Here is a 20,379-nt window from a genome sequence, read left to right on the forward strand (position 1 = left end):
TTGAGTGCCCACTGCAAAGATCTCATCCGCAGGCGAGCCTCTGGCACCAGAAGAATGCAGGATGCCATGAGGCCGAGCAACCTCAAGAACTCGAACGCTGGGAGCGTCTCGGCATGCTGAAACTTGTGTACTATCTGCTGAATGTGAAGAGCCCTCACCTGGGGAGGAAAACACTGCCCCAGGGAAGTGTGGAGCACTGCTCCGATGTACTGGAGCCGCTGTGTTGGCGTCAAATGGGACTTCTTTAAATTGAGCGAAAAGCCCAGCCTGTGAAGGGAGTGGCAGGTGACGGACAGATGATCCAGGACTTGCTCGGGAGAGCTCCCCCTGATCAACCAATCGTCCAGGTAGGGGTAGACGTGAATCCCCCCTTGCCTGAGATGCGCTGCCACCACCACCATGAGCTTGGTGAAAACCCTCGGGGCGGAGGTCAATCCGAACGGCAGGACCCGAAACTGAAAGTGCGAGTCGCCAACCGCGAACCTCAGGTACTTCTTGTGCTTGGGATGGATCGGCACATGGAAGTAAGCATCCTTGAGGTCGAGAGACACCAACCAGTCCTGAAGTTGAAGGGCCTGGAGGACTTGAGAGAGAGTAACCATCTTGAACTAGTCCTTCCTGAGGAGTTTGTTCAAACCGCGCAAGTCCATGATGGGCCTCAATCCCCCGTCTTTCTTCGAAATAAAAAAATAAGGGGAATACCATCCCTTGTTCCTCTCCGCTACAGGCACCAGTTCTATGGCACCTTTCTCCAGCAGGGCTTGAATTTCCTGCGCAAGGAGCGGATCCGGACTCTTCAAAGAGGTTCCCTGGTGGATTCTCGTGAGGCCTCTGCCGAAAGGGAAGACAGTAGCCTTGGGTTATGATCTCCAGAACCCACACATCTGAAGTAATGGCACGCCACTGTACAAGATGCTGCGCCAGCCTTCCCCCAACCGGCGAACCATGGGACATGGCCTCATGACTGAGTGGTAGCGGCTGCGGCGTTACCTGAGGGCAAAGAGGCAACTGCCCGAGCGGCCTTGGCACCACGGGTACCCTGTCGTCCACCTCTGGTCCCCTGCGTTGGCCTCTTTCACTGCCAGCTCCTCTCGCTTTACTGAAGGACGAGTAATAGCGAAAGGAACCACTCCTCCATTGCTGTCCCCTAGGACGAAAAGGCGGAGGTTGGCGAACTGCAGCGCCCTACGACTTCGCTGCAGCTTTGGAGGTCTGCAACCTCTCAAGGCTCTTGTCAGCCTTGCTGCCAAAAAGGTGTTCACCGTCAAAGGGCATGTTGAGGAGCCGGGACTGCACATCAGGAGCAAACCCCGACTTCCGCAACCACGCAAACCTGCATATCACGGTGCTCGCCGCCATGGACCTGCTGACGCATTCAGCCATGTCCAAACCCGACTGAACGGACTCACACATGGCATCCTTACCATCCTGGACCATAGCAAGGAAACCATCCCGTTCGTCCTCTTCGGGAATATGTTCAGCCGCTAACGCAACACAGTTTCACAGAGTGTGTGTGAAACGAGACAAGGCACATATGGAGTTGGCCGCCTGAAGCGCCATACCCCCAGAAGAAAACACTTTCTTCGCCCAGCCGTCAAAACGTTTGTCGTCCCTATCAGGAGGGATGGTAGGGTACGACGCCTGCTTTGCCGGGGCCGTGGCCGCCTGCACCACCAAACTCTCCGGAGTGGGGTGCCTGGTTAAGTAGCAGGGGTCGCTACTGGCTGGACGGTATTTTCGCGACAAGGACCTGCCTACCGCCGGGAGACTCTCCGGAGCAGTCCAAGCCGCCGCCACCCTTCTCTGTAGAGCCATATGAAACGGCAGTACCGGGTCAGTTGGGGGACCAACATCAAGGATGTCCGTGAGATCCTCCTGCACAAACTCCCCTGGGGGAGCAGACCATCCCAAGTACTCGGAGACCCTAGCCATGAGGCGCCGGTACGAGGAATCGGCATGAGAGCCAGGCTCAGGCCTACAAAACTCCACCTCCGGAGCGGTGTCCAGTCCACTGGCATCATGCAGTGACTGCCTCAAATCGTCAAATTGACTATGGCCCAAGACCATCTCATCTGGAACCTGACTAGGAACCAGGCCATCAGAATCCTCATCCACCTCCGAAATATATTCCAGGTGGTGAAAAGAAGGCACCCGAGAGTGCTTGCTCTTAACTAGAGCCTTTCTAGGGGGTTCCCCGGTGCCACGGGGTACCTCCGACACCCCGGCCTCGAAAGGCGTTGAGGGAATCGGTGCCGGCGTCGAGAGGATCGGCGTCGATGTCAGATGCAGCGCCGCCAGCATCGACGGCATCGACACAGTCCTCAAAGCCGGAGCGCCGAGCGTGTCCTTCGACGACCTGAGCATCGACGGCTTCAGCGACTTCCTCGGAGCCGGAGCCTCGAGAAAGCCTGTCGACGCCTCAGGCGTCGATGTCTTCCTCGAAGACATCACAGGTGGATACGGTCTCGAACGCGTCGAGGACCGGGACCTGGAACGGGTACATCGAGAACGAGTCCCCTTGTCTGAACGGGACCTCTCCCGTGACTCGTGCCGACCACTCTTGCGAGCGGTGTCTCTCGACCTCTCCCGGCCGACCCCACTCGGGGGCGCGGACGGCTTAGTACCCTGCGACTCGAGAATCGCCAGCATTTTCTTCCCGAAGAAAGCCCATTCCTCCGGCGTCGCACGGCTGGTGGTGTAAGCGACGTGCCGGGCAGAGTCCTCAGAAGAGGACCTGGAAGACGACCACTGTCGGCACTTCCGAGAATGCCTCGAAGAGGCCGAGGAGTGGCGAGACCGACTCCTAGAAGGAGATCCACGAGACTTCCGACGATGACGCGGAGAGTCACCTCTCGAATCATCCGTCGGAAGCCCCGCAGACTTCAACTTCCGGGGCTTGGACACCCGACCTACCGACAACTTCTTCTTACGTTCCCGTAAGGCTTTGGACGTGAGCGACTGGCAGTCGATACAGTCATCCCTGTCGTGGGCCTCCCCGAGGCACCAGAGGCAGGCGTCGTACGAGTCCCTCACCGACATCTTGGACCCACACTCCCCGCAGTTCTTGAAGCCCGGACGCGGGGTCGAAGACGAAGTAGAAGACATCTTCTTACGAAGGATTTTCTCACAAAAACGAACAGGTTCGAAGAAACGAGAAGAACAGAACTCCAAAGAGTCGAGGCGTAACCGAGATTCACGAAGCGACACGTTCGCGGAAAAAACGGAACTGAGGCTACGGGCGTCGTGCGTCCTACTTATCACATCAGATGACATCGGAGGAGGTCCTCGACGGCGGCGCATCGACGCAGGACACAGAAAAAAGTTTCCGAAGCAGCACAGCTGTGGTGATTACATGTCAGATATGGAATACGACCCAATCCCCTCGAATCCTATTTCTCGTTCTGAGCAGAGAGGGAGAGGAGGAAGTTCCGATGGAGGTGCGTGCCGCAGCGCGGGACAGTCCCTTGCCCTGTGGAGACCTTCAGGGGGGTGAGGGGCGACCGCCTACCTTATCTCGTCGGGTGGGGCCCTTCCGGGTCCCTCATGGGGAGACAGGGCTCAGCATGCAGCGCCCGACCCACACCGACGGGCCGCGACACAAGCGGGGCCGAGGGAGACTCCCTCTGCCGTGTAGGGGCCGTCGCGCAGGTCTGCTCTCCCCTCAAACGTGTGTTCAGCCGCGGGGGGGGCACTTTCCGTTTGTTGCTGCGCACGTCGTGGCCAGGGCCTCAGAACGTATATCTCGTTTTCTCAGCGAAGACTCCTCAGATTTTCTTCAGGTTTTTCCCCAGATGGGGGGGGGGGGGGGTCACCTTAGGGCGTGTCCTGCTCCGTAACCATCCCTGTGGGGGTCGTAAAAGTGGGGGCTCAAAGCCACTTTTGGGACCTTAGGTGCGGAGCTCACACGAAGAGCAGGCTCATCCGTGCGCCCCATGGTGGCCAGCCCGCATTATGCTCTTTTAACCCGTAGTTTGATTAGTTTAAATCTTTCCTCCATAGATAGTATCACATTTTTCGTTATTGAACATATTGCCTGTCCAAGGTAGCGCTTCCTCTCTGCAATCCGGCCATTATAGGAATCACATCCCGTCTTCAATATTTTGTCCGGAAATTGATTTCCTCAGTTATTCATTACCAACATGATCCAGCCATCAAATTCCATCAAGGACCTGGGGCTCAACCTACATCCTGAGGCACAAGCTATTCTCAAGTTACGATTTAGAGTGCCAATACTACGCCTGGACCAATAAATATGATTACCTTGATTGTTTGTTGCGAGTACACCATTCATACATGTCTCTGCAGTCTAACAGAGTACCAATGGTCAGTTTAACGATGTGATCGCTCTGATCTGTCGATTTATACTACTCATGTCCACATTTACCCAATTAGCGACATCACACACAAACATGATCTAAGGTGGCTTGTTTCGAACCCATATGCAAAGTGGGAAGTTGTGCGGTCTCCACACTGGCACAGCCGTTTATTTTTATTTATTTATTTATTGATTTTATTCATAAAGCACATAGAAGAGGTCCGCAGGCATAACAGTGCTGGACATGACGCACAAACAAAGACACAAACTAATGAATTCAGATAGGACACAGGGTTGGCTCAGTCTGGAGGGACTGGTAAGGGAAGGTCAAGTCAGTGGAAAAGTGGTTTTGAGGTCACGCTTCAATGTCAAGAAGCTGGAGCACTCTCTTAAATCAGGAAGCCGAGCATTCCAGCATCTAGGCGCTGAGTGCGGAAACGACCCCTGTAAAACTATGGACAGTTTCGATGTAGAGGATTGCAAGAGTTGGGAGTTGTTAGAGCGGAGGACTCTACGCACAGGGAGCCAGGAGATTCTACCTGCCAAGTAGCTCAGACTCTTACCTCAGAGGCACTTACGTGTGATACAAAGAGTTCAATAGGTGACTGCTCTCCACTGGAAGCCAGTGCAGAGCCCTCTTTACATTAGAGTTCGGTTCTCTGAAGGCCTTCCACCACGCGGACTGCATGGTTCTGAATTACCTGTAGGCAGAGTATTTCCCATTTTCCAATGCCTTGCAAGAGACTTGCACAATAGTCCAGGCGAGCCCCAATGATTGCACAATTGGAAGGGTTAAGAAAGGGCCTGAATTGTGCTAAGAGTGTCAGGTAATATGACGAGTTAGATACAATTGTATTTATTTATTGTGCATTTGTAAGACGCTTATACATAAAGTAAATTGTGTTTCAAAGCGCCCACAAAGCAACATGGAGGGAACATGTGAATGAAAATCAAATATAATGAAAAAATTGAGCTGGACCTACTAAGCCTTTTGAGCATTCAGAAGGTGCAGAAAGAGAGAAGGGATGAGGTAGTGGGGGTCAGTGGCTAAGTGCTGGGTGTGCCAGGAGGGAAGTGCTAGTGATTGAGGGAGTGGGCAGCTCTTAGTGCCTTGGTGAGGGGTCAGCTGTGAAAAATACGTGCATGCCTATGGTGGCATAGACCAGTGGGTGACAAGGAAAGTGCTGGGAGCGAGCAGAGGCTGAGGGCGATTGGGTGTGGGAGGCCAGGTCCGAAGAGGACACAAGGGCCCTGATCACCAATCTCAGCGCTTGTGGGTTTTATCAGAGGAGTGAGGAAGGGAAGGAGGAGGTGAAAAAGAAAGTTGAGGAGGTTCTGGAATTTCAGGAGAACCAGCTCAAGACGAAGAGGAAGGGGGAGGCTGTTCCATAGTAAGGAACCTGCTGAGGAAAGAGATCGGCCACCAGCTCTCCGTTTAGTGAAGCGCTTGACACACAGAGTTGGTGCCGAAGGAACAAAGATCTGGAGGGAGAGTAGTGAGAGCAAGTTGTAGATAGTGTGGTGCCTGGGCACTAGACAGCCGGATGATGCAGAGGGATTTGAACTTGATCCTTGATCCACAACCGAGAGTCAGTGGAGAGTTGTAAGGGCCGGAGAGATGCAGTCCCTGGACTTGAAGCCAAAGATAAGTCTTGCAGTCCTGTTCTGGATTAGCCAGAGGGGTTTGTAGAGAAGAGGGTAGATTAAGGAAGAGGCTATTGCAATAGTCTAGCCTAGAGAGAACCAGAGCTCTAGAGACATTGAGCTTCTGGGGGAAGGTGAGGAAAGGGTGAATTCCTTTGAGAAGGTAGAGTTGAAAGTGGGCCTTCTTGGCAAGGTCCTGAATGTGAGGGAGGAATGAGGGAGCTGGCTTCAAATGAAGGAGGTAATGGTATACAGTGACTCCGCCTATGTGACGTCGACAGTGCACGCAGGCCTAGCGCACTGGAAAAGGAGGGGCTAGCTCCAAGCGGACGGCATGCTAGTGCAGCACGCAGCCTTATTGGACCGGCTGATTAAGGCACTACAGCCCCCAGTGGGCATAGCGGTCATGAAATGCCCCGTCCACAGAAAGGGGACAGATTTTACCTCACGCAGAAATCAAGCAGCAGACACAGAAGCCAAGCGTATGGCATCCAAAAGTGAGACGATTATGGCAGTGGAAGTTATCCATGCCAATGAGCGAATGATGGTTACACGAACTGCACCTGAGAGTTACAGCAATTTGGGGCAAACGCAGCTAATGGAACTCCAAGGGGAGGCACCACAGGAAGAGAAAAACCTGTGGAAAAGTTGAGGGTGTTCTTTAAACCCCTCTGACAGCTTGTGGCGACAAGCAGCACTGGTAAAGCAGTAATGCCTGTAGCCCTATTAAAAATAGCGCTGGAGGGGAGTGGCCAGGCAGGGCACCATGAAGACGTGCCTGCTGTAAGCTCCGAGACGGGCCCCAATTTAAAAGCTTTTAAGAGCCCTTTAGTCCCCTAAATTTTGACATGGAAGTTGCGCAGAGTGGCGGCGACCTGATGTGAAGCTTGCAGTCGCTTGCGAGCTGTTTATCCCGAGATTCGGAGCCGAGCGGAGGGAAGCTGATGGCGCGCAAGATGGCGGGCGCGCGGGAGCCGTGGTAGCTGAGTTCAGCCCGGAGCCCTGAAGAAGTAAGCAGGACCTGAAGATTGTACAGGGCGGTGGGAGAGGAGCGCTGCTGTGAGCTGAGGGGCGCCGATGCAGAGAGCAATTGTCGGAGAGGGGGCTGCGCCCTGCGGACTGATCGCACAGCCCGAGTCGAAGGTAGTGAGTAGCCGCGGGAGACGTGGAGAAGCTGCGGCACCCCGCGACACCCTGTGAGCCCAGTAAAAGCAGAGCCGGAACGAGGAGGCAGATCCCCGGCAAAGCGGGCAGGCATATTGGAGGAGTCTGCAGCTGGAGGAGCGAAGGTTGGGAGAGCGAGACTGAGGAGACTTGCGGGCTGGCCGATCGGAGAGTGGGAGCCCAGGAGGGAGAGGGGACGCTGGAGCAAGCGGCCCGGGGAGGTGTAGCGGTGGAGTGCCGAGGCGTCCACGGAGCTGGAGAACGCCCATGCCTGAAGTTGAGGAGCGGTGTGGCGATGGACGACGGAGGAGCCGCTTGTTGTATTACGGCCTAATAGCAACATTCTGAAGCCTAACCTGGAAGCTGAGACCTTGACGATACGGATTCGACAAGTTGGCCGATAAGGAACACGAGACCCTGGTGTAAGCAGGTGTTTGGGTGCTGGATGAGAAGCTAATGTGGTAGGCGCACACGCCTGTGGGCACGGCTTTCAAGGGAACTTCGAGGGGCACTCTATTGACTTGAGCAACCTCTCTCTGGCAATGCCCAAAACAGGAAATAAGAACAGAGGGAGTAAAATCACAAATTAACTGACTGCAGCAACGCCTACCCCACAGAAGATGGAAACGATCGTGGCAGAGGTTCATGCCTCACAGGGGTCTGATTCAATCCTCGACCCGGCCCTATCCAGACACAAACTAGAGGGAATGCTGAGAACACTTAAGCAGGACATTACGACGGCAATAACAATGGAGATCCAGTCTTCAAAAGACTCGCTGGCACGGTCTATTGCAGAAATGAGCTCCAACTTGAGCGGTCTCGAGACCGGGGTTGATGAGCTGGAGAATATGGCATGTGAGCACGAGAGGGACAATGAGGACCTCGCCAAAAGGATGCAGAATGTGGAGAGCAAACTGGAGGAAACTGCGGCAAAACAGGCGGATTTGGAAAACCGCTCAAGGAGAAATAACATTAGGATCTCGAGGGGTGCCGCGACCGGTCCAGGACCAGGAACTCACTGAATATGTGTGGGATCTCTTTAAGACTTTGTTTAAAATTCCTGATTCCGAAGAACTGATCCTGGACAGGACCCATCGAGTATATTCTTCTATCCAGCAAAAGCGTAATCTCCTCCCGGATGTCTTGACTAGGGTCCACTTCTTTCGGCAAAAAGAGGAGATAATGGTGGCAGCTAGAAAGGTGGAAAAGGTGGAATTCCGTGGCTCTGCCATATCATTGTTTCAGGACCTCTCACCATACACCTTAGCAAACCGCAGACGCCTCCAGAAAATCACGGCCTGGCTGCAAGCGAAAAAGATCCACTACTGATGGGGATACCCGTGCAGGCTACTGTTTGAATATCAAAACCGGCCCTGCAGCATCGGCTCTGAGGGAGAGGCAGAGGAGTGGTTGCGAAGCGCTGCGGGCGAGACAGACGGCACAGGGACTGTCACGGAGAGAGGGCTGATGGTTGGCCCCACGTTGAAGGATAAGAGGCGAAGACCCAGGGGTTGGACACTAGTTAAGGCACGCAAGATACCAGAGGACGTGGAGCAGCGGGGCAGCACTCCCCCTGGAATGGATGGTGAAAGTTAACATGAAGAGTTCATACGCCTCAGCATGGAGTTTAAAGGGATTATGGGAATACAGCAGGCTGAGTGAGTGATGATAGGCAGGTGCTTTACTCAGTGGCACGTAACTGCATTCATACATGAAAGATGCCAGCAGGCTGACCGATAGGAAGCGAGTGGACGTGGTCGCGGAGCTCCCGAGGGGGAGATGGCCACTCGAATAAGCTGGGATAATTCTGATGTACATTCGCCGGCTCCGGGCACGGCCATATGGTGTCTGCGGAAATGGGGCAGGGTGTGGACCCTGAAATGAGTAAATAAGACAGCAGCGCAAGTACACCGATAGGAGGTCTGCCTGTCCCAGATCCTGGCATGGGTGTTCTAGAACATGTAAAGATGGAACAAAGTTCGAGGGGATGTATATGTACGCTCATTGGTTGCGCGATTATCGCAAATTGGGGGATATATGGGAAAGATTCTGGGAGATGGAAGTTGGGGCCCGTCAAACGGATTATGCCCGACATTGTTACCCTGGAAGGGTTACTGTTCGAATCAGTTATGTTACGAGTTTGGCAAGCATTTGATAATTTATATTTAGTTATTTTTCTTCCTTTCTTTTTATGTCTTTTGGGGAGCCTGCTCATCGAAGGTTGTGGTGAGGTTTGCATTGGTCTGCGGGGTTTGAGGTGTTATGGGAGTTTCCGCAGAATGCCTGATTTACAGCAGGGGGCAAACAAATGGTGGAGTTGGCGATAGATAGGAATTTGCTCCTGGTTATGCTGGGACGTTTTGGGTCAGAGGAGTTGGGAGACTGGGGAGGGAGATGGAGAAGGGGCATTTATATCTAGTCAATTCGACTGGAGAAGGAAGAGGGGCGATCACTGGAAGGAGATAATGATAAGACTATGACAACCCCAACTTGTTGCTGTCTCTCCCTGAATGTGCAGGGGTTGAATTCTCCGATTAAAAGAAGGGCATTGATGCACCGCATGGCCACCTTAGACTCCTCGATCCTGTTTCTTCAGGAGACTAACTTGCTCCCGTCGGATGAATTTCAGTTTAATAGTAAAGTATATCCCACAAAATGTTGCGCTTCTTCAGGGAGTAAGAGAGCTGGTGTGGCCATCCTGGTTCGCAGAGGAATCTCGTTAGGGGTCTATAAGACGCTGAAGGATGTGGGAGGCAGATATGTCTTAGTGGTAGCCGATCTACAGGGGAGGAAGGTGACACTGGTCTCTCTGTATGCGCCCAATGCACAGCAGGACACATTTTTTGAATCTGTCTCAAAGCTACTGTTTGAACATGTGGAGGGTGAAATAATAATTTTTGGGGTGACTTCAATGCTGTAATTGACCCTCTGATGGATAAAACTCTCTCCCCAACTAGCGCTGATAAAAATAATTTTTTGGCACTTACTACGCTTCTGCTGGAACATTCCCTTATAGAGGTATGGAGATTCTGTCATCCAGAAGTGCGAGAATACACATATTATTCTGCGGTGCACAGGGGATTCTCCAGGTTGGATATGTTCTTAGTATCCGATAAGTTAATAGCCCTAACAATTGACAGATATACTGCCCAAAGCCTTGTCAGATCCCGTCCCGGTCCTACTCACGTTGGCCTCTCTTCAGGCCCTGCCAAGCCCACCACGGTCCTGGCAACTGAATGAATTCCTCCTGGAGGATCCCCAGTTCTGCTCATGTATTTCAGAGGCTGTTAACTTTTATTTTAATGAGAATGAGACAGAGGCACTGCCGTTTACAAAGATATGGGATGCAGCGAAGGCTGTGTTCCGGGGGCAGGTAATTGCTTACTCGGCGGGGAAAGGTAGGGCCAGGAAACAAATACAAGCCCAGCTGGAGCTGGAGCTGGAGCTCCGGAAGAGAGAAGAGGCACATAGGTGTAGACCTACTCAGAGTCGAAAACGAGAGGTTAGGATAGCCCAGAGAGCCCTCGAGACTCATCACATGAGCCGTGCAGCGTATAGTATGATGAGAGTTAAGCAATACTACTACTTTAAAGGTAACAAGGCCAATCGGCTATTAGCAGCCAAGCTGAAACTACGGGCAAGCTGCAATAGGATTGAGGCACTGGTGGATGGGGAAGGAAAGAGGGTCACATCAGAGAGAGAGAGAAACGTCGCGTAGTGGAGGAGTCCTTTAGGGCTCCTCTGCCCCCCACCAAACAGATGTACGTATGGCGGAGGGGTTCATACGAGATCCGCATTTGCCACTGTTGCCTCAAACAACCCGTGAGCTTTTAGAGGAGCCAATTACAAGGGAGGAGATAGAAAAAGTGATTCGCTCCCTTCCTCTGGGTAAGGCCCCAGGGCCTGATGGGTTCACGAATAAATTCTATAAAACCTTAAGCGCTGAGCTTTCCCCTTATTTGGCAAAACTCTAATGACATCTGGGCAACGGGGTCGGTCTCGGCGTCTATGGCAGATTCCACTACGACATTGGTTTTGAAACCCGGAAGAAATCCGATTGAATGCACATTTTACCGACCAATTACTCTACTAAATACGGATGCAAAACTACTAAGTAGGGTGATAGCAGGGCGCCTGGGGGAGGTTCTTCCGACGCTAGTGGAGAAAGAACAAACTGGGTTTATATGGAACCGTTCGACTCAAGATAATATACGTCGGACGATAGATCCGATAGCTCTGGCCCCTAGACTGCCAGGTAAATTGTCGCTGTTATCATTAGATGCCCATCAGGCTTTTGACAGTATGTCTTGGAGTTACTTACAGTTGGTGCTAGAGAGGTTCGGGTTTGGTCCCAGATTTTTGAGGTTGATTCTCTCCAATTACCAGTTTCCCTCCACTAAAGTCAAAGTGAATGCGAACATGACCCCAGCGATCCGTTTGTATAGGGGCACTAGGCAGGGTTGTCCCCTGTCCCCTTTGGTTTTTGCATTAGCATTAGAGCCCTTAGCACAACATGTCCGATTGAGTAGGGAGATCCTGGGCTTTGAATTTGCAGGACAATGCCATAAAATAGCGATATACGCTGATGACCTGCTATGTTTCCTGAAGGATGCAACTAAGTCCATCCCGCCCCTGATGCGCTTATTGTCCAATTTAGAAAAAATGTCTGGCTTTGGGGTGAATGTAAATAAATCGGTGGGTATGGCATTAACTGAGCCCCCGGAAAATCTGGCGGAGCTACAGGTGGCCTTTCCCATTCCCTGGTCTTCTACAAACATTCCCTACTTTGGGATTAAACTGACCTCGACCAATGCAGGACTATTTAAAGCAAATATTCCAGCACTATTTAGAGAGGCTAAAGAATGGCTTCGCAAATGGGATTCACAGGAAATGTCCTGGTTGGGCAGGGTGAGTGCAGTAAAGATGTCTCTTATCTCAAAGCTGATATATGCCTTCCATTCGTTGCCGATACGGATTCCTGAGAGGGATCTTAGAGATATGCAGAAGGAGATAGGACGCTTTGTGTGGGGAAACAAGAGGCCTAGGATACCCTATAAACTCTTGACGAGAAAGGCGATACAGGGGGGGTATATGTCTGCCTTCGGTTCAGCGCTACTTCAGGGCGGTGCAGGTGGCTCCTATGTTAGCCTGGGGGAGTTCCACTGAAACTCCTAAATGGCAGGAAATAGAGCAGGAAGCCTCTCCATTGCTGTTAGAGTATTTCCCCTTCCTGCCCAAGGAGGCGCGAAACTATCAGGGGGGGACTTCTGCCCACAACGCTTGCTACGCTTCAAAGTTGGGATAAGGTGAGAGTGCAAAGGGGGATAGCTCTGGGTCTGGGTCCATTGTCCCCTGTGGAACAAAATCCGGCATTTACACAGGGGCTAGCTCCCAGCTCATTTCAAGGGTGGGAATCAAATGGACCATTGAGGCTTAGGGACTTATATGTAGATCAGGAACCACTGACATTTCAGGAGTGCAAAGAGAAGTTTGGCCTGTCGGAGGGGGGAACGGTTTAGGTACATACAGCTACGACACTGGTTGACTAATAGGGAAACTCGCCAAGCTGTCAGCAGAGCGCCATTTGGTATAGAACTGAGAATTTCTGAGGGACAGAGCTCTCATAGGCTGGCAGCTTGTTATGGCCTTCTAGAAAATGTCTCTGAGGGCGAAAAGCTCCCCTACATGTTATCGTGGGAAAGAGAGTTAGGAGTTGAAATCCCAGAGAAATCCTGGCAGCGCATATGGCATAGAGCCCACAAGAGCTCCAGATGTACATTGGTAAAAGAGAATGCAATTAAGATATGCTTTCGTTGGTACTTCCCACCGACTAGATTGCATGCCATGAACCCCAGGTATCTAGATACATGCTGGCATGGGTGTGGGGAAAAGGGTGATCTAGGGCATATGTGGTGGCATTGTGCAGTCATCCAGGACTAGTGGTTAGAGGTCCGTTCCAAGATCAAGGATGTTACTGGCACGCTGCTTCCTATGGACCCGCGTATACTAATCCTAGGTGACGTGCCTGAAAATGGGTCCCTCCCGATGACGGGGTCCAGAGCAGCCCTAATTGCGCAGTTACTTATTGCGGCACGAATCACCAGGGCTGGATTCTGGAAAGCGGTGGAGGGACCACAAGTGGCATACTGGTGGGTGAAGGTGTGGGAATTCATGGGTCTTGAAAAGCTCACTGCTATGCTAGAAGGGAAGCTATCGCGGTTCAGACGGATCTGGAACCCTTTCTTGGACTATGTGGAGGATAGGGAGCAGCTGTACTTTAGGCCGGATTTGATGAGGCACTTTATGAACTCCTGACAGACTTGAAATTGCGTACCTTGCACAGAAAGGATATTGCTAAGAATTGCACAGGCTCCAATTTATTGAATGTTCCTTTTTTTTTTCTTTCTTCTTTCGTGCTTCTTCAGTTTGTTTATTCTTGCATTGTTCTCCAATTGATTGTTGATAAATGAATTTGTTCATGATCTAGTTAAAGTTGAATTGAATTGATAATGCAGCGTTATGCTTCGCTGAATGGAGATGGACTCAGGGGAGGGCACTCTGGACTGAAAATTTGATGAATTGATGTTCGTGCTCCTTCCCCTTGCCTTATTACTGTTGGATCAATTGGTTTTCTTGAAAATTAAAAAAATAAAAAAAATAGTGCTGGAACAGATACATAACCCGGCGCATATGACAAAAGAGAATCTAGCAGCAACGCTCGCGGAAGACTGGTTCATACCGAATTTAGCTGAGCATGTTGCATTCTTTATAGTGAACTGTATAATCTGCCAGCAATTCACGGCGGGGCACACATTAAAAGTAATGAGAGGAGTCATCCCCAGGCCAAATGGGCCTTTTCAGCGCTTGCATGTCGATTACGTTAACATGATTCAAGTATGTAACTGGTACAGATATTTCATTGTTGTGGTGTGTCCATTCTCTAGATGGATATAGGCAGGTCCATGTTCACACCCAGACTCTACCTGTGCGGCCAAATTTCTAGCGAGGGAAGTGTTCCCAAGGTGGGGGGTATGCAAAGTCATGAGATCAGATAATGGCGCTCACTTTGTTAATGCAATATTTGAGCAGATCAGCTTGCTGCTTGGTATAAAGCACAAGTTCTCGTCGGCTTATCATCCACAAGGTAATGGGATCTATGAGAAGCTAAACGGCTTGTTAAAGGAGAGGATAGCCAAGTTGAAGCTTACTCTAAAGAAGGGATGGTTGCACTGCCTTCCACTGGCACTGTATGCACTTCGGAACCAAGCAGGTTCCGACCATCATCTTACGCCACAGGAAGAAGAATGAGAACTCCCTTGACACCCCGAGATAGAGCTAGATGTGATGCCCAATCAACTGGAGAAATGTTAGGGTCTGAAATGCAAAACTATCTGAACTGCATGACATCTTGCTTTACTGTAATTTCAGACCAGCTGCAGCGGCGATGAAAAGGGTACAGCGCATCACAGAACACAGAAGGAGATACTACAACAGACCAGGTTCAGGTTCAAGGTCTACGTGTTCCACCAGTCTTCCCTAGAGACGCCGTCCTTGTGAAGAACCATACAAGGAAAAAGTGGGACGAGCCAAGATTCAATGGCCTTTTATAGTGGAAGACTGCACTCCGTCCGCAGTGAAACTACAAGGCAGGAGAGCGTGGATTTTTCTAGGGGACATCAAACCCTACATCGGAGAAGGCCCCCTGCCTGCACCCCAAAGCGAGGAAACCACGACCGACGGGGAAGAACAGCACCTGCAGACGAGATCTATGATGAGGAAGAAGGACGTATGACCAGCAAAACAAGGACAAAGAACCTTTTACAAGTTGTGGCTTAAATTGGACACTTCCTCTAAGCAAAGAAGGGGACGAGGACATAAAAACTGACACACTGTGCATCCTAGTTGCATTGGTGATGAAGAAAATTGCACATACAAGCCACAACATAGTCTATTGACTGCTGAACTTTGGACTGAGGCATACTTAAGCCTTGACGAGAAAAGAATTTGCCAAATTTTGATCAAGAACACTTACATTGGAAGCAAATACAGTATCCCGATCGTTCCACACCGAGACTATTCGGAATCACTCATGATGTCCCACAGTAGAGACATCATAAAGGACCTAATCACCTATTTTTATCTAGTGCTAAGATCATACCCATCATTGGTAGGGAGGCTCACCAGTGTCACAGACTTTCTTCAAGATCCTGAAAATGAAAAGACAATAAAACAACTGCTTACTGTAATTGCTGAACAACTTATCCTACTCCCTGAGTACAGTGAGAAAGAATTGAATGTTCCCAACACAGGCGGAAATAGATGAGCTTATCAACACACTGTTCTTTCGCATAATCGAAGACTGTCCAACTCTTATCGGGAGAACAACAGATACACTCATGTTTTTTCGAGACCCAGCAAATACAGAACATTTAAGCCATCTTTTAAATAAAAAGATCATTCTAGTCGCACTTCACATGCCCGGACAGTGTAGATATTGTTCGCATTTAGGAGAAAACATTTAATCCTGAACCTCAGCAAAGACAGGACAGATGTCCCTGTCACCAGACGACAGCAGGTTGGCACACAATGTCCTTTTTCACCTAGTTACTGACTTTCCAGAGCTATTGGGGAGACCAATAGATGTTGATGTCCTCACTTTCATCAAAGACCCAACTAACGTTGCACAGATGGGAATGCTCCTGCATGGAATTATGCTTCAAGTGGAACTTTCTAACCATCAAAGGAGATATCTGAGGAGATTCTACAAAGCCTTCCGCCGAGGGACAGATCAAGGAAGCAGAGTAAAGAACTTCACTTGTTATACCTGTTATTTTTCCCCCATTTCTTCATACTGATCAGCGTCCAACATGTCCTCAAGACTGAAGCAAATCCGAGGAGTGGATTGAGAGCTTACCTACTTTGAACACGCACAGTAAATGGGACACACTGAAATGTTATTTAATTTAATTTTCTCCATAGTCTAGCAAAGGAACTGTACCCTGAAATAAGAGACAATTGTCGCCCACAAGAAGGGGGTGGGGGGGACACTTGTGGAGCACCCGACACTCTTAAACACAGAACCTGAAAGACGATATTGGGTAAAGGAATACTAACATTGACATTTGTTGAATGATCGAGATGGGGGTCTAGAGCAGCAATCTGGTCCTCCCACAAGAATAGAGGCACCCCCGCTTCTCTGGAAGAAAATGCTGCCGCCTGACCTACAGGGGCATAATGTACCCATGCATCATATTCATTATTGTTTTGTTGTCATTAACGATCAGAACTGCATTCTTTATTGGTGCACAAATCGTTCCAATTTCAGTGCACCCACCCAATGATGCACGCATGAAACCCACAAAAGCCCCCAGACCTTATATAGTTATTCCAGTCCCTAGAAGATCTGATGGTGGAGTGAATGAACTTGAAATGGATGTGATTAGCAATGATACACAAACACTTGTGGTAACAAACGAAAAGGAAAGCCGGAGACCGGGTCGGCACGGAATGAATGAAATAAAACCACTGACAACTACACTCACGCAAACACTGAATGCACACGAAACAGGCTTAGGGTCAATGACTGCAGAACCACAACCCAAAGCAGCAGAGAAGAAGAGACTGCCCGCCACAAGAAACTCCACAGCAGATGTTGTGAGAAAAGAAGAATTAAAGCAAAAACCAACAGAAGCAGTTATATCAGAAACTGCTAAGGAAACGAGAGCCAACACTGAGAAACTCTATGCAAGGACGAAACTGATAGTAGACTCATTGTTTCCGCACATCGCCAGAGTGAAGAAGCTGCATGAGGAACTGAAAAACAAAACTGCAGAGACTGTATATCCGAGCATATATGTTCCCACACAAGAGACAAATACCAGTTCCACAATACAGCCAAATACCAGACCAGCGTCAGGCTGGTTGGCATGGGCATTTGCATCCAGCAGGGAAAAAATGTATGAAGAGAAGGAAAGAGATGCCAGACTCTCGTCCACTCAAATGGCGCAGATGAGGAGGCCTGCACCATGAACCGGGATACCTGAAACTCCCCCAGCAAGAAAAAGCCATACAGACACATTCAGAGATGTAGTAATAGCAAACTACATGAAAACCTTAAGAATCAAGAGAAGCATGCATGGAGATGACAATGAACTGAAGGACTACCTGGATAGTACAGCACACCTAGGTAACAACATTTGGTACCAGCACATGAAGGAGGTTGGAAGACGAAATTCTGAAGGAGAATGCTTTGTTTGCGCACTCCTACCATACAGCATGGGGAAGTCCAAGATCTTCGTAGCTGTAGAAATCGTTGTCCCAACAGCACACTGTCTCTGACACGTAGCAATGTGCAAGACCAGAGGCCAGTTCATGGGAAGTGATGCCTCACTGATATGGGCAACTGAAACAGCTTACCCCGATGAAGATGATTACGTCCAAGACATGAAGACAAGAAACAGAGCTCATACTAGGAATCATGTGATCAGGTACGAGAAGCCTGGAGTTAAAGGAGAAGGAATAAGATGGGAAGTAAACCGGAGACTAAATGTCCAAGGAAAAACTCCAGAAGAGGCTCAAATCTGGAAAAACAGAGGCCAAATGAAGATTTGGGGAACAGTGCTTTCACCAGACGGATGGGAGAAAGGAGTAGTGATCTGCAGAGTATGGATGGTCCTTGGAGCCTACAAAGAAGCAATTGAAAATTCACAAAGACTGTGGAAGCCATTATGGCCGAAACGTGCAAAACGGCTGATATGGGTCGAAGACAGGGGAGGACCCTTGCAGATAGTGCCACTAGAGAGCCCAAAATTGTGCTTCAGGTATAATGGCACAAGAAAAATAGGGGAGAATCAGAACTGCAGACACATTTTTGATGCTCCAGGAATGGTACATGGAACTGCAGTGATTATGGATCATTATTTGGCGTGCGGATCCAAAGCTTACATCAGACTACTGAAAAACTGGGGAGGCATATGCACAATAGTGAACGTCCACTTTCCTGCATTGGTGATCCCGAAAAGTGACCTGAATATTGACAGTTTCCCGAAAGCAGATGCTCACCTGAGAAAGAAGAGATTTGTAGAACTGATAACTCGAATGAAGAGAGAAACTTACTTCTCTGCTAAATCAGAAGAAGCATTTCATGCGATCCCATATGAACACAGGCTGTTCAGTCTCACCTCATCAGTGTTCACGACGCTCTTCGTGCCAAGAATCCAAGTTGGAGTAAATACTAAATGGTTGCAGATAACCAAATGGGAGTTACTGCAGACGATCAATACAACTATAAAAGGATTCAAGAGACATCCGACTGATTAGTCTCCAGAACAGATGAAGAAGTTACTTACCAACTGTAACGTTCTTTCGATTGGATGTTCCTCCCACGTATTCCTCATCTTCGATATATCCTTACCTTCAGCTTTGCAAATTTTCTCTCTCTCCACCAGAAGGCGCTCCACTCGAGGTGGCAGCGTCGATGTCCCTCGGCGGCAGCGGCGATGTCCCTCGGCGGCATCCGTCGAGCATCAACGTCAGCCATTGTATAAATGCCTCAAGCGCGCCAGTTGGCTTCAGTTCTGTTTTTTTGTGCATCAGAGCCCATGGATTATAGTTAAAGGCGTGCCTCTTTTGACCCAAGCCTTAAAAGAAATTAGAGTGTAAAACACAAACTCTACTGCGGAGTAGGATGGGAGGGTCGATGAGGAATACGTGGGAAGAATATGTGGGAGGAACATCCAATCGAAAGAACGTTAGTTGGTAAGTAACTTGTTCTTCGAATGGATTGTGTCCTCCCACGTATTCCTCATCTTAGATAGACTCCCAAAGCAGTTTTGTATTGGAGGTGGGAGTACAGACATTTTTTTAGTCATGTACTGAATGGAGTACTGATTTAGCAAATAGACCTCCTCGAGAGGTAATTGAGTCCAGAGCATAATGTTTTATGAAAGTATGCATGGATGACCATGTGGCTGCTGCACACATATCTTGTACAGGGACACCCCTTTGAAGTGCTGTTAAGTTGCCATGCCCCTGGTTGAATGAGCTCTCAATCCCTCAGAGGGATCTTTCCCAACCAGCCTATAACACTCAGTTATGGCTAAGATTATCCATCTTGATAATGTTCGTTTGGTTACAGGTAGTCCTAATTTACGGCCACTGTATCCCACAAACAGTTGGTCACACTGACGTATTTTTGACAATCTTGAAATATAAAAGCTAAGAGCCCTTCTAGGATCTAATCTATGTAGTCTTTCCTTACTTGTGTGAGGAGGAGGGTAGAAAGAAGGTAGCATTATTTTCTGTAACAGGTGAAAGTCTGAGACGATTTTTGGCAAGAAACAAGGTTTGACTCTAAGGACAACTTTATCTTTATAAAAGGTGGTGTGAGGAGGACCACTAGAAAGTGCCTGCAACTCACTTACCCTGCGGGCTGATGTCAATGCAATTAGAAGTATTGTTTTCAGAGTAAGAAGCCTTAATGGACAGGAATGTAAAGGCTCAAATGGTGAACCTTTAGTACCAAGTTTAAATCCCACACAGGAACTTGAAAAGGTATTGGTGGAAATGCATTGTTTAAACCTTTTAAAAACTGGGTTATTAAAAGGTATCTTAAAGTAAGATTCCTCTTCTGATGAGCACTTCTAGATAGATAGAGCTGCTAAGTATCCTTTTGTCGTACTAACCTGGAGCCCCAGATTAGCCAAATGTAACAGAAAAGATAATACTGTTTGAATATTACATTGAAAAGGGTCCACATTTTTATTCCTGCACCAGTTACTGAACTTGTTCCAACGACACCGGTACAGAGATTTAGTTGCTGGCCTTCTGGCCGAAAGCAAAATCTCCATAACATCATCCGGAAGGTCCCAATCCTTGTATCTCAACCTCTCAGAAGCCATGCGTGAAGGTGGAGTAGGTTGATCGCTGGATGGAGAACGTGACCTCCCTCCTGCGAGAGAAGATCCTCTCTTTTTGGAAGACATATTGGAGGGCAGATGGACATGTCGAGAAGGTCCGGGTACCACGTTCTCCTGGCCCAATCCGGGGCAATTAGGATCATGGTTTTCCTGAACTTTCTCAACCTCATGATTAACTGAGGGATCACAGGGACTGGAGGGAACGCATACAGAAGAGGAAAATCCCACTCCACTACATGCGTCTCCTAGAGCTCCTCTCGGGGGAAATTCCCTTGAGCAGTACAGTTCACACTTCCTATTGACAATGGTCGCGAACAGATACACTTGAGGGGTTCCCCA

At 49.5% G+C, this 20,379-nt stretch overlaps 1 protein-coding gene across 2 annotated transcripts in view; it reads right to left on the bottom strand.

Annotated features, from left to right (window-relative positions):
* RANBP9 (RAN binding protein 9) overlaps positions 1-20,379 on the bottom strand; it is a 1,122,649-nt gene that overhangs the window by 661,421 nt on the left and 440,849 nt on the right. The gene's annotated exons all lie outside the window — the stretch shown is intronic.

The sequence above is a fragment of the Ambystoma mexicanum genome, chromosome 5p (assembly GCF_040938575.1).
Source record: "Ambystoma mexicanum isolate Mex_15411 chromosome 5p, UKY_AmexF1_1, whole genome shotgun sequence".
Lineage (NCBI taxonomy): Eukaryota > Metazoa > Chordata > Amphibia > Caudata > Ambystomatidae > Ambystoma > Ambystoma mexicanum.